Source organism: Cupressus sempervirens, chromosome 7 (genome assembly GCF_028749045.1).
Source record: "Cupressus sempervirens isolate cs-2001-9-10 chromosome 7, ASM2874904v1, whole genome shotgun sequence".
Lineage (NCBI taxonomy): Eukaryota > Viridiplantae > Streptophyta > Pinopsida > Cupressales > Cupressaceae > Cupressus > Cupressus sempervirens.
The window spans coordinates 521,593,960-521,610,969 of NC_143124.1; positions in this window are offsets into that span (position 1 = coordinate 521,593,960).

The window sequence follows — 17,010 nt, forward strand, 5'->3', positions numbered from 1 at the left end:
AAGACAATGTTGCATCCATGTCAAACATAGGACTATTCATGAAGTGAACATAAACACTTTGTTGATCGATAATATAACATGACTCTATCACTACATTGCTCACCTCATCAACAATAAAAAGTTTACTATCATTAGAGCACACATATACAACCGCTTGCATACTGCTAAACTCCTCATTGGATGGCTCAACCAACACATAAGTGGTTGTTGATATGATAGTATCCTCGTATGCTCCTACTCCCACTATCATTGCATCACTATCAAATACATGATCCGAGGAACTTGTGCCAACAACTGTATCACCTGAATTAGCCTAACATTAATCCTAATCACATTCCACCTCAATTGTGTTCAACTCATGCAATGTCTCATAAGAAATGTCCCACAAATCTGAATTCGCAATTGTATCATCACCTTCTGCTCTTAGAAAAAGTGATATCATTCTTTACTCAAATCTCGGCTTTGAAATTAGTTGGGTCATCCATTTGTGAATTTGATTCGTCTCATTCACTAACACATCTAGTTTTTTCACAATATCTTGTACCTTAGAAGCTCCCTCCATTGGTAAAGAAGTACGCCCTCTATAGGTGTAATGAATACTTAACCTTCTATCACCATCCATAACATTGAAAACCAAGTCCTCTACTTGTGGGTCAAAAGAAAAGTGATAAGCACTCTTCACAATGCAATGCCAATAAAATCTCCCAGTTTCTATCAAAGGCTCATCATCATCAAATTGGAAATCAAAAGATGGCTCCAACCTCTGACTCTAAACTATTGGTCGGGCAGGATCTTGGGCAACCCCCTCAACAAGCCCAACCACAAATCCCTATTGGGAAGCATTATAGCCAAGGTCTCTACAATCTTCCTCACCAATCCTCTAATAGCACAAGAACCCCAAATGAGAGCACCCTTAGATATATTGTATGAAACCTCTCGCAAATCTAAGCTCTCAAGAAAATACTCCATGAATGACTCAGTATAGTAGAAATTATATGTGAAAGCATAAATTTGCTCCCCCGTAATCCACAATTGATCTTTCTGAAAATGTGACAATGTCAATTGTCCAATACTACCAGCTATATGAAAAGAAGAAATATATTCACTTCTAGTAGAAGGAAGCAAGTCACCATGAGAGCCCATCACCACTGATGCTCTCACCTCCTTTGTACATACTACACTCATATCCTAGAGGAATGTGTTCACCACATCATCATGTCCCTCATCCTCAACCATATAAGCAAACTCACTGATCACAATATGTAACTGAACAAGGTTTGGGGATGGGTGTTGACTATACCTATTGTAACTCCCTGGTAACCTCATTCAACTATGACCATGGCTCCTGAAGAGCCAACTAAGTATACTAAAGAGAGTCCACCATCACCTCAAGCTCTTAGGTGAGCTCAACCACCTCCTCCTCTTTCCTTAACAAAATCTCATAGCAAGTGCTACTCCACTCCAAAAGGTAATCTATGTCATCAACTAACTGAGAGTAACTATGCTTCAAGATCCTAATAGCCTCTCAAAATGCATGAAACTCTACTAGGAAAGACTACTATCACTGTGCTTTATATGACACAAGAGCACCCCAACTAGATGTAGCTAGCATATGACAAATAACATCATAATGATCAAGAGATGAAGAAATGTCACTATCACTCACCTTCATCTAATGAGTCACATGATGCCTTTGTAACCCTTGACTCCTATGCAAGCTCTACATCTCACTAACTACATTGTGATAGGAAATTGAATCAAAATTGTCCACCACAAGATCACTCATGCATGTGCTATCATCCTTGCACAACTCTACATTTGAGATACAACTACTATGTACCTCAAACAACTCCTCCAAAGAAATAGAAGCCATCACAATATCAATCTCTCCACATAACTCAACTTCCACCTCAATAGTAAGATCCTGTAAACATCAATCTTAGGACTCATCCAAGACCTCCTTAGAGTCATCACCCAATATCTAACAAGGAGTATCATACCTAGTGTAACTCATAGCATCATCCAAAAAATCATCAAAGGTGTCCACACTATCTACATCCCCATCACCTAATAGAGCCTCAATTGACGTCACCTGACTCTATACACATGACTCTATGCCAGGTTGTGAATCAATAATGTTAGAGCATGAACCCACATCTACTAACTCTACTGTAACATCCAAATCACTGGCATCATAGTTGTGTGACTCCATACATGCATCGGTCCCACCCGAGGAAGCAACTGCCTACTACACTGGAGCAAGACTATAAGAACTCACATACAAATCTCCAATAATAATTCCCTCCTCAAGAGAGCCTAAAGTATCAATAGTAACAACTGCATTGAAATTGTCTCTACACTAACTGCAACAACTCTGGGGCCCTCAACGTGCTGAAGCTTAGTGTTGTTATCCACCAAGGGTATTGACACATCTACTAATCTCTATGAAATGGGTCCATCATCAACACTATAGATAGGACTAATAGGTGTCATACTAAATACAAACACATCTTCATCATGGATACCTGTCGGGAAAAATTGAATATTCCTTCCTTGCAACCTTGATATCAACCTTCTAAAGGCATAAACTATATACATCATTATCCTCTCAACTATCTTTGGATTTGACAAGCTCTTCACCAACCTCTATTGATGAAGCTTAAGTTTTTCCATACTCTCTTGCAAAGCATTCATTTTCATACTAAATTCCTCATTACTCCACTAGCTTCTGGGAACTACCAGTCCTCCTATGTCTGTCCATAGGGAAAAAAAACTAGAGTGTTGGTCGCTCCAAATGGAACAACAAAACTAAAAATAAAATAAATTTCCTAGCCCACATGATGGCAGGAAACCAGGCTTTGAACAAAGCGCTTCACTCTATTTCTCACAAAGAAATACCCTTCCACCTCCAAAAGAATACAACTTCAAACCATTTAGATTAAACCTTTTGTAAAAATGTTTCTAAGGAAATCTCTAATTAGAATTTCTAATAAGAAAAATCCAAAAACCACACAGGCTACCAGAATACACAGCTCTGATACCACTGTAATAATCTTTGCTAGGATTGATCATATAAATTGAACTTTGAATAGCAAAAATTCCATCAACAGTTGTTATGCAACCCAAGACCTTAAGCATAGGTACCTCTATAATACCACTTCACTAAATATCATTATAAATACCATGAAATGATTATGTTAAACAGAACTTCAACAAATACATGTATAGTGGTACAAAAACATTAATTGATAATATCTATTTAAAACCACAACAATAAACCCAGGTCTATTATGCAATGTATAAATGAAAAAATTTCTACATTCATGAAAAGAAGACCATAACACATAGTATCTGGCATGAGATAGTACAAACACAATTTTTCAAAGTTCAGATTGTCGTCGGTTGGAAGAGAGGAGACCCATACAACTATTTGTGAGCTACTGCTAGGACACCTAGGCATCTTTGCAATTATCTCCTACTTCCATGTGATGTTCCTGATATCCTTTCTTGCTTATCAGTACTGAATGTGAAGATATTCATGTGTGTCATTCACTATGGTAAGATTATGAATTTCTGACCAGCTATTCCATCTATTATGTACTCATACTATTGTAGGTTTGATGCTACGAAAAATGTTGGCAATGCATAATGGAGATGATACTTGCTCAAGGTACTAGCACTGTAATAATCTCTTTTTCTACAAGATGATTGTCCTCCCCGTTTGCTTGCTTCCCCAAGCATATATCAGCCCAATGGTGACCTAAGCATGCTAACCCTACACACTAACCTGTTCTACTCACTGTCGTCTAAAAACTTTAGCTTCCTATCAATCTCCAATGTATTCAATCGAATTTCAGTTCTGAAAGTGCAATGTGAGATACTAGATTTGCATCTAGCCTCACTCTTTTCCTTAAGGGGTTTTGTCCTTAGGAAATATCTAGTCACATTTATGCAACTCTTAGGATTTGAGAAAATAATATATATTCCTAATGTCAATACCAATGTAGCTCTACACTTTTATAACCTCAATATGAGGGAAGAAAAAACAACTAGGCAATGTGGGATTAAAAACCAATTTCATCTTTAAGTCACTTAAGTTACCTTATAATTTTATAATAACATTAAAATATTTAAATAAATTACATAAGTCACTTGAACTTTAATATCTCTTGAAATACTTATTTGATTGCCTTGCCGTCTGAAATAAGAATCTCTCCTCATAATTCCCCATGTGACCAAATACACTTTCTAAAAATAGAAAGGGTCCATCTCTATTACTCCTAACTTACTATACATATTAAGTATGGTAAATGGAGTCCAAATGATATCAAATGAAGGCCAAATCCATAAATCATTGAATGTTGGAGATGAATCAATCCTCAGAAGACCCTCTAACCATCCTCATTAGCCTACGGGGATCCAATATTAGGCTAATCCCTAAAATTTTGATTTTGGAAACAAATGGGGCCATTACATTGAAATACAATGGAAGTGGTGGAAAAGGGCATGGAGCCTCTGTTATTGGTAATGTCATTTAGGAAATAAACTAGAGGGAAGAGGAAAATAAGTTCACCTGTATAATTGCAGATGTTGTGTATGTCCCCCCCATGAGGAGTTTAGAACTAATCGTTATGAGTTCTTCATTCATTGACTTCTCATGCCCCATGTGCCTTACCTGAATGTTGTCATTAAAGAGACTATATGGTGCCCCTTTATCTTGTCCCACATCACCACTCATGACTACAACTTTGCGATTGTGATAACCTTCCAAGGAAAATATAGAGTTCTACATGGCTTCTATTTGTTTGACCCGCACATGTAGCCCAATCCCATGGACTTTATCAATAACAGAGGCATTTTTTCCATGAAAAGAGTGGTATTTATATCACAAGTAGCAAGCATGTATTAAAGATGATACCCTTTGGTGTTGGCTTGCACATTTACCTTATGATTGGTTTGGGCACTCTACATATATTGTGATTCTGGCAAGCATGGTCCATGGCTTCTTTTTGTCTTGGTTACCTTCTTACCCACCTGATCTCACTAAGATGTCTACCTTCACCATTGTTATATATTCCCTAAACACCTCTTTTGCAATGCTATCTTTATAGCATAACTTGAACAGTTCTAGGGTAGGCATTTAATGACAATAAATATTAAATTTTATGGTTGCACGCAAGTGACAATGCAAATTGATAGTGTGTGAAAGAGAAAAACCTCCAATAGATGATGTGATTTAAAATATTTGGATTGTGTACAATCATAATTCATAAAATTTGATGTACAATCGTGATTGATAAAATCTGATGTACAAATTTGATTTGGAGATCAATCATCCAAAACCACGATCAGAAAATGGTTTTCTAATAGCTTATTTTCTAGTGTGAGACAACTTCTAGATGCAAGCAACCTCAAAGGGAAAGCCTATCAGCTAATTAGAAGTTTACTCTTATTTATTAAATTATACAAGCATGTTAAATTAATAAGAATACTAGTACATGTGGCATTTAATTTGAGATTACCTATAACTTGGATTTAAAACTTATTGATTCACAACTTCAAAAGTCAAAGGTATTAAGAAATTATAATATCATAAATTATGTCTTATGCAATTTCATATTGCACAAGTTTTCCTTTAAGTCCTAATCAAGGAAACCTTAACCTTGATCCAACAAATGTCTTGCATTTCATGTCCAATACCTTGACTATTGAGATTTGATAATTCTCAAATGTGTGTGTGTTGTAGAGATATCCATGTGTCACTCTAGCATCCCACAAATATCCATGACCTGGTCAGACATTTGGATATTATACTTTTTGAATTTGATAGTGTAAAACCTCTATAAGATTGCACCAATGTGGGATGAATAGTTGTTCATGATAATTTCTCTATTTTCTTCATTTGTGTTCTATTAGTCTCTCTTGAAATTCTTGGACCTTTTACACTTCATTCTCGTTCTTTCTAAACATGCCAACTTCTTATTTTACATCTTTTGATTCATGACACTCCTCACCACCTTGTTATTCTTTCATTGAACTATGATATCCTATAAAAATTCATTGTCTTTAGGATTTATTTCTCACCCTTGTAATGCCTTTCCAAGGAACACTTGAAACATGGGGTAACCTATACACTGATTTTTTTTTCACAATTAACATTGACAAGAGCATAACATAGATACAAATTCATAAGAAGTAAAACAAAGAAAAAGATGATTTCATATGCACAAGAATAATTCTTCACACACCTCCAAGGGTTCCAAGAAAACCTAAATACTCACTCAAAAAACAATACACACATTTTTAAGATTGGCTAGTAGTAGCTCAGACAATGTTCAATGAGCTGCAAGGGACCAAGTTGGACAATACTCGTAACCACTAGTAGAGGAGACTAAATCAATCCTATGAGTCCATCCAAACATAAATTAATTTTAATCATTAATAGAAATTTGTTCCTACGATGATTAAGCATTCAATGTTCATTTACTAGGCTATAAATCATCTAACAGTTGTTAAGGAATCAAACTCAAGATACTCAGTATGCAAAACTGAGTTTATAAAATGTGTTATCATAAAGGTAGGAAGAGACATCAAGCCACACAAGTGTCAACTAAGAAATAAATGTGTTGATCCATATAATATTGAATTTTATATGTAATGTGTTAATCCAAAGAGGTAGAGATACTAAATTCCATGTAGGGATAGTAAATTGTAGGTGGAGATACTGAGAGTCACAAACATTTCTTTATTGAATGTAGATGTTGATCCAAATTGTGAGATATTTTTAGGTAGGAAAGTCTCACACTAGTGGTGCAATTATGTCATTTTATAGGTAGAGACAACATTGTATATGTGGAGGCATTTATTAGCACATATGTTGGAATTTAAATGAAAGCACTAATATGAAATACTCTCCCAAAACTTAGAAAATACCACCAAAACCCTATGTCAACTCTAATGACCAACTAAAAGGTGTTTTTCTCCACACCAAGGAGTATCAAATACACATAATTGAGGCCATAACACTCAATAATTTAGATATAAATATGAAATAATAATAAAAAAGAACATGATGTCCACAATAGCACAAGTATTGAAAGAAAGAGGAAAATGGTAGAAATGAGCACAACATGCTCAAGACTAAAGAAATTAGATTCGGTCCACCAATTATATATCAATCTCCAATAGTGATGGATGATACTACTCAACCATGTAGTATCCTTAGGCTCACCCCACTATTCTCGTAAAGATAATCACAAAAACCAAACAAGAATAATGCACACAAGAATGATAGGTTTACATCCACACCATACATGTGAATACAATCATATAGTGGCATAGAGAGTCAAATACAATCCCACTAACTAAAGGTTACCAAGTCATATATATACAAGGTCACTATGTAAACACAATTAGCATTATTTAATGCAAAGACTCAAGAATGGAAATTTCATCATATGGCCGGTGTGGTCCTTACAAATTCAAGAAATCCTTCTCACCAAGGAGGTTCTACTAAGTCGTGTATCAATATTCACAAATTCTTTGACTAAAATTTGTATCTTCAATCAACATTTGCAAATGATTATTGTGCATTTAATTACATCTTTAGATAGAGCTAGGCAAAGATATGTCTTAGATTGATGTCCTCAAATGATGATGTAGTCTTATAAATTTTTGGTAACATATTTTTCCCCATTCATTAATTTTAAGTTTAGATCCCCAAGTTTCCTAAGAGATCCACTCCACTCCACTAACAAAACACCAAACAAGGTCATATTGTTACAATAATGAGGTATAATGCAATACAATGCAATAAAAAGCATAAAGAAAGAAAACAATTAAAGTTCATAGAACCAAAATGAAATATGGTATCTCAAACCAAGACCATGAATCTCTTGAATATCCCATTAATACATGTAATTCTATATAGATAAGGATGTAGTCTCAAACATCAGACATCCATGCAATGCCTCAACAAGTAATGCTTGAAAAATAAGGTCAAATGTACACCAAAAATAAAAATAAAAATTGAACATGGAATTAATATCATGAACATAAGTACAACTATAACTATACTATATAAGAAAGATATCAGCATAACTAGAAGTAAAATGCAATCATCACATGATTGTGCACAAGTTGAAGACTTGAATGTGTTGGTGGACAAAATTGTTGGTTGACTCTCTATGAGATTGCCTACTTGATGTTGGGAAACTCAAAAAAATTTTGGTTAATGAAGAAGGGTGAATCTTGACTCCTTCAACCTCCACACTTTAGGCTCTTTAAGACCTAGGTGGTTGTACCTTTAATCAATGATGTAGACTATGCAAACTTAACAATGCTCTTGAGTTGGAAAAAGTTCTCATAGAGAAATTGATTGTAATAACAAATGTTTGTAAAAAGATGGATGATTTGGAACAAAATGTATACCTATATACTACAACACATGAAAGTGGATTGATACTGACTGGTTACCTTCCAAAAATCTTTTCTTTATCTTCAAACTATAATTAGACTAGTGCCTTTCAAAATAGAGAAGAGAGTAAACTTTGATGATTAGACAGGCCACCATCAACTAATGAGTAGACAAATTGGGATAATTTAAAGAACCCTAAATAATTGAATTTAACTTCTAGATGAAGACAAATTATACAAAACATGCATAAGAATATGAGTTTTTCTTTCAATGGTTTTCCCTAATTTTTCTTTGCAAATAATGTTGAGAAAAAATAAAAATAAATTGATCTGAAAAAATCAATGACCAATTCCCAATCTTTTGGGAAAGAATGTGGTATACTTTATTAATTCAAAAATGAACTACAAATAGGTTGTAACAAGTTGCAATTTCTAGCATCTACTATACATGTGAGTGGTGCAAGAGCACCTAGGTAAGGCTACATTGTAACCTAGGGTTCCTAGTCAGGTTTTGGCTTGTAGTGGTCTTAGCCAAGTCATTAGTGTAATAAGGGGGCTAGTTAGTCCTAGAGTGTGACTTAATCATTAGGAGGTCTAATTAGTCCTTTGGAAATATGCAATGTTACTTGTTTATTCAAAGTTCCTAAGTATTATACAAATGTTGTCATTATTGTCAAACATGACATTTGTGCATTTAGAGGGCTAGATTGGAAAAAGAAAGGGTGGAATAGTGGTTTCATTTCCTAAGATTCATATTTAAGAATTTGGTATATTTTCATGAGGTTTTGACCAAGTTGGGTCTAACTATGCAAAATATTGTCAAGTTGCATGACAACTTTGCAAAAATTGCAAAAGTTGTCATGACAACTTTTGTTGTTTTGAGTGCATCTTCGAGAAAGTGGTTCAATAACTATATAGAATCATTGGGACATGGATGTTGGAACTATTTAAGGCCTCCCTCAACTTGTGAGTTGGGTTGGTTGACATTTGAAGAAAGTTTGATTGAAGAGAAAGCATAATTATTGAGCAATTTTAGCATAGTTAAGGCATTTTAGCTTGTATTTTGTCATTTAATGGATTTGGACTCTGCATTATAGCTTGTGCATGAGTTATTAGGTGTTATTACTTGATTATGTGTGTGGTTAGTTAGTTTGTATAGTTTCATTTCATTGCATTATGTAAATTCTTTGGTTCTAGCACTGTCACTAGTCTAAACTAGACATTCTTTACTCATGGGGTCATAACTCACATTCTCACCATGGCATCTATACAGTTCCTTGGGATTTGTGAGATGAATCCCTGTAGATTAGGTGTACAAATTCTTGGGCCTTGGAAAGAAAGATTTTTATTTTTACAATGATTCCCTAGGCAAGCCAGAGCAGCATGGTTAGGGATCACAGAGGTTGCAAGAGAAATTTGATAGATTAAGTTCATTCTTAGCTTCAATATGAGCATATGGAGAGGTTTTCATGTCGGTGAAGGAACCCCAAACCAAAGGAGAGGTTTTGGTGACAAGTTCTAATAGGTGTTTGAACAAACCATTGTGGATGTTGTCAACGTGTTGATGATACCCTTATTTTTAGGCTTCATTCTAGTAACCCACTATACAAACAGGTTGGGGAAGTGAGACCAAATAACTCTAAAAGGCCTTCCAAAAGGATATCTAGAACTAAAGTTTGTTTTCCATCTTGTTAATGGATTTTTTGAGTTAAAAGCCAAAAGGTGTGTTTTGAGGCCTAATTCCATATAGCCCTAAAAGGCCTAGTTTGAAGCAATTTCTTGAGATAGATAAGGATCTTATTGCATTTTGTGTTATTGGGCATTGAAAAGGACTCAATGACTTAGGAGTAGACCCTCCTCTCCATTGGTGACTAGTTTTGGTCATGTTTGATCATTTAGCATGGATGATGCAAAAAAACACTAAGAGAAGAAGGCATAGTTGGGTTGATTTCACTATTGGTGTGGAAAATTGAAGAGGTGGAGGATTGAGAATAGGATCCTCTAGAACTAGGGTTAGACGAAGAACCCTAATAGGCTGGAGAAGTGGCCTAGAGAAGACCCTAAGAGAAGGTAGGGTTTGAGCTAGATTTGTCCTTACATCGGTAAGTATCTATGATATTTCTTTTTGTATATATTTTTTGTATCTCTATATATTTCTATATCTCTCTATATAAGGCTTTGGTACCCTTTCTTATAGAATGTGAAAGGGTGTAAAAATGCTTCAGGCCTTTTCATCCTAACTACCTACACTAGTAACAAAATAACTATATGTGACTAAAAAAACCACTAAAATTTGTTTTTATGTAACTAAACTTAGTCACGTGACTAATAGTAGTTAATGTCCAGTCATTTATAACACTACTAAATTTACTACTAAGAAATTCTAGTCATGTATTTGATCACTAATTTTGATCATTGATTTAGTGGTATTTTTAGTAGTATGTTTAGTAATTGATTTAGTAGTATATTTAATCATGTTTCTAGTCACATATTTAGTAGTATATTTAATCACATATTTAGTTGTAAATTTGATAGTGATTTAGTCACATATTTAGTAGCATATTCAATTGTATATTTGGTCACATATTTAGTATATTTAGTCACATGTTTAGTGGTATTTTAGTAGCATATCTAGTAGTATATTTGATCAAATATTTAGTAGTATATTTAATAGTGTATTAGGTCATAATAAGGCACAATGGAATCGAACCACTATCCATCTACTTGTAAAGTAGGTGCTCTTCCATTGAGCTAGCACTGTGTAAAGAATGATTGTACAATGTGCGACTTTCTACATTGTCTTGGTTCTTATCTTTTGAGTTAATCCCAATCATGTCTTTAGTGATTTATACCTCATTTCTATATATAATTAGTGTACCTTCATCTTGTTTATAGAAGTATAATTGATTATTGTACATAGAAATAACTAAATTTCCTTTATCTACATTATGTATATTTCTCCTTAAGTTCTACATCATACAGTTATAAATATCAATTAGCATATTAATTACACATCACCATTTTCAAAAATTGTTTAAACATCTAATAAGTTCCAAGGTCTATACATACAAAGAAGACAATTAACTTGGGAAATGCTTTGAGTTCCATGCTAATCAAGGGTTATCATTCATGACTAATTTTGATTACAATAGAGTTAAGACTTTTTATGGATTTAATTTGCTCCAGATACTAGTTGTAAAGAAAGTAGAAAAAGAGAGTCCATTCAATGTTTATGGTGAAGCTTTGTGGGATTCCCCTAGTTTATTACCCTTAAGACTTGTGTATATGATCATAACATACACATAATGGTTGGGTTAGAAAGAACAAAAGATAAAAAATAACTAATATCCATAAATGACCAAAATTCTCCTCATGAAGAGAATATAGACAACACAATCTCTAACTCTACAAACTATGGTTATTAGTCTCAATAGAAAGATAATTAGATGAAGGTCAACATGTGGTTGTGGATGCTCTAGAGAAGGGGAGATTGAGTCCAACTGCACTTACTTTATCAGAAAAATCTATATCTTATTGTAAACATTAGATTGATAAGAAACTTATTGATGTTGCTCACCAACCAACCACTCATGGTGTTGAATTTTGTGTTGTAATATATCCACACTCAAAAGACTTGGTGATGGTCCTACACATTATTTCTTAATGCTCACTACTAGCAACTTTAGTATAATATGCAAGGGTTATGACCATCCATGTAATGCCCCGCCAAGGGATCCAAAGAATTTCACTAAGTTTTTCAAACAATTTTTTTTTTTAAAACATGAAAGTAAAACCATTCATAACATTTACATGATAGCAGAAGCAATAGTAACAATTCAAATGAAAGTAAACATATATACATAACAAGTTACATTCTTTTAAGATCCCTTAACATTGAATCACATCTAATCTTAACTATCCATCTAACATCACATCCTTATGAAATAGCAATGATACATTCAACATTCATAAATTACATTTTCAATTGCTCAATCATCCACTGTACATGACATATGGTATGAAAAGCTTAAAAGAATAATCATCCATGTAAATAAAGTACATCATCATCCAATATTAATCCATGATGCAATTAAAGTAAATGAAACCACATGTCATACATGATACAATATTACAAAAGATGTAAACATCCATCATAAAAGATAACCATATATCACAAACATAAATAACTAAGTGCACGGTTCCTCCCAACTGTAAATAGCATCATTAGATCATCGTGGATCCTAGCCATCCCTCCATGCGTAACATTCCAAAGCACCGAAGAGATCATCGGTATTAACATAGTACGAATGTCACTCCTAAAACATCCTACTAACATGCAAAGTAAAGCATAAGATAACATCATCTAACATATGCTAAGCAAAAATGAAAGGATACATACAAGACAAATACATCCATCGTAAGGTATATCATCTATCATAATGATCCAAGAATAGAATGAAGATAAATACCAACCAATAATACTCCAGCCATGGTGTCTCCGACAGATCTCAAATGATAAGAGTGAAAAATACACTACCACCCGACCGCGTGGTACCTGAGTGGTCCACTCCCACCGTGCTGAGGAGATAATCTCAAGTCCCAAACAGGCTATCAAAATCACATAGCACATCTCTCTATAAGTCCAGGAATCCTAAAAGTATACTAACTCAAAGGTTCCAAACACAAAATCCGACATCTACTTCCTAGAGGCACACAATGACATGTAGGAACCTACTATGCAAGCAGGAAAGTGTCATCGCATTTATCACATACAAGTTACCCTGGCAGTTAGCTAAATTCCATGGGTCCATACTGATCTCATGCGGCCACTAGTATCCTCTCATACTGATGAGGCATACTACAGAATGCAAGTTTGCAACCATGCGTTCTCACTACTCCCATCCTAGCCTATACAAGCGTTCAAGGCATGGGCGAGAACCAAAACAATTATCTTTTTAGGTTCATTTAATCCCCATTTAGTGTGTAAATGTTATCACTTATTAACCAAACTTACAATGAGTTACCCTGGCAGCCACTTAGGGCCCTGACCCCCATTGCAAGCCACTTCCCGACACTACAAGTAGATTACTTACCCTAATGCTCATGGAATCATAAAATCACCAAATATCATCAAATATCCACAATATAAGCATCAAATATCCATAAAAAGAATCATCAAATATCCACAATATAAGCATCAAATATCCATAATAAGAATCATCAAATCTCCAAGATAAGAATCATCAAAATCTCCATGAGCATCCAAAAAGCATCCATAGAAAATCATGACCACAACAGTTCTCTATTGGCAATTGAAGGCATCACTGATAATCATAAGTATCCATTGGTTCTCAATAACCAAAATATATCTCAAAATAATCACCATATCCATTGGTTCTTCAACAAGCAACCAAGAATATCTCAAAATCATACTGATCGAGGACTCCAAAATGGTTGAGTCAAAACATGTCACAACATGACATCATCAAGAAATAAATCAACATTTTAGTCCCATCATGGTGACTAGAAAATAATCCAAGGATAACTGATCGATGACTCAAAAATGATTAGCTCAGGTATCTCATACACATACATCTCAGCTTCACACATGAAGACTGATGAACAAATACAAACATTTCATAGAGCATACGATCACATAACCATGGTTGGGCTTATAAAGATCGAGACCAAATAAGATCAACATGCCATCATATCTCATAACCCCTGAGCCTCTGGTCACAACCTAGGACTGGTCAACACTAGTCAACCCAAAAACCCAAAACAAGAAGCATATAGAATACACGATGCAAACACATGTTTTGGTTTACTAAATTCGTCAAGTGTAAAGGATTTACCATTTGACCTACACGTCAACCCATTTTTTCCCCGATAGCATTATTCTTTCCATTATTAAGAATTACATTCCAAGAATAACTTAAGGATAAATATTCACTAAATTGATCACCATTGACCTTTAATTAAATTGTTCTCTTTATTTGACCAAGATCCATATTACTAATTGATTAACTCCTCTTTAATGTTACTTCAACTTCCAAAATAAATCAAGGATCATTATTTGTCAAAATGATCAATTAACATAGGTACACCATCCATGACCTATCTAATAGTTTCCAATTCAATATTACTCAGTCTCACCATTAAAACATCTAAGGTCATTATTCAAGTCATGAGAGTACGACTTATCAATTTCGATGTAAATACTTCACAACTTTGCTGGAAAATTTGATATTAGCATATCAATTAAAACTTAATCACATAAATTATTAATTAAATCTAATTAACTCTAATTAATTAATTTAATCAATAATTACATAACTTAATTATTAATATCATAGTTGTAATATCAACTTGATATCAATTTTTTTTACAATCTCGCTAAAAGAATTATATCAAATAAATCTCTATTACATAGCTTAATTATTAATTAAATCTAATTAACTCTAATTAATTGATTTAATTAATAATTTCACAACCAAACTATCAACCCAATGAGTATTAGTTGACTAACAATAGTTTGTACGTCAAAGTCAACTTCAATCCAATACACAAATATTAGTATTTTAATAATAATATTATTAACAAGTTATTTTGGAAATCTTATCCATAATGACTACATTCATCTTTCTTAACGATTTTGTATTAATGATAATCATTTCCTAGTTAAATCTCTATCGCATTTAATTATATTGACAATTCATTAATTGATTAAAATCAATTTTACTTCAAATCCAAAAACTAATATCTTTACAAAACTTCAATCGTTAAATAATCTCTTCTAGATTAATTCTAATTGAATTAGCCATTTATACTATTATTTATTAATAGTTTGTAGACCCAACAAACATTAATAAATAATAACTCAGATCACAGCGATGCTATAACAATGACTCCTTGACAATTTAAATCTTAATCCACTTTCATCAAAATCTCATAGTATAAATTAGCATTTCTAAATTAAAAGTTAACTATATTATTATCTCAATAAATTATTTAATATAGCTCCATGAATATTCATCGACTAATGACTAACACTAATTGTAAAGATTTAACTATATTCTAATCCATTATGATAACTTGTTATTAAACAAGTTATATTAAAGTTCTCATTAACAGTTCTACAACACCAGATCCTTCATCATTTCCTACTCAGTTTAATAACAGTCGACGATTTGAGTATTCATACAAGTATGATATATTAACATTTGTAACATATCGTATTTATAAAATAGCAAACATTATTGCTAATTCTTGATTATATATATATTTAAATAATGTTTATTATCATATTTCATTATTAACAAATATATATATTATAACATTTATAATGTTAAGTCTTTATAACATTATAACATTAAAACCAAACTATAATTAGTAGAAAATATTAACATTGATTAATGAATATATATTTTAAATCGTATTTAATAATATTATAACATAATATATAATATTTTTTATATCATACAAAATATTAATCATTGAACATTCCATAAAACGAAGGCAGGTTATATAGATAACCGCCGGCCACAATGCATGTGGCCTGCGGATCGCAGGTACCCTACGATACGCAGAGTTGTACTGCTGTCAGAGTTACTGAGGATGGGGGTGCGGTCGGGGTAAAGCCCGCCCACCTCAATATATATATATATATATATATATATATATATATATATATATATATATATATATATAAATCGATTTCAAACAACGTTTTCATTAAACGTTTTGCCATAAGCGAATTTCGGATTTGCAATAAAGTTTCTCATTTCAATTTACAATATGTACATATATGTGTATATGTATATATATATGTATATACGCATATATATATATATATTTATATATATGTGTAGATTTACAAAAGAGAATATATACTTAGATTTAAAGGGCTTTTCTAAACAAGAATTTTCCTTTTTAAATAATTGTTTTCAAAATGTATCCATTAATCCATCCAATAGGTTATAAATTTGAAATCATCTTTCTCAATTTGCTTCTATTTCGAACCCAACCCCATTTAGATCTAATTTCTCTTTAATTGGATCTAGGGTTTTTCTATTGTTTTCTTCTCAACCAAATAAAATACCTAGATTTCAATTTCAATTATAGATTCAACCACAAAGAGTATTCAGACACATATAACAAACATGATAAAGACAGGAAGAGAAATAGTGCAAAGAGAATATGCGAATATCACGAGTGCACCTAGACACTGATGCTAATCCGCCATGCCTCAGAAGTCCATAGAAAATCCCTTCCTTCTCCATCATTCGCAATTCCTCCAAGATCCAAGCCAACCAAATCCTCCAAGTGACTAGAAGAGCTAGAAGGAACATAGAAGCATGTAGAAAATATATGAGTATATGAACTTCTCCAATGCATGTAAACTTTGAAGCTTCCATTTTAAGCTTGTAGCTTGCAGCTTCCATTTAAGCTTGTCCCAAACACACTAGGAGAGCCTCAATTTAAAGGCCTCTAAGATGCATCTAGAGTGTCTCTAGAAACAACTAGAGGATAAGCATGACAACCAAGCATGAGTCTTCTCCAACCTTCTAGATGAGTCTTAAGGTTGTAGACACC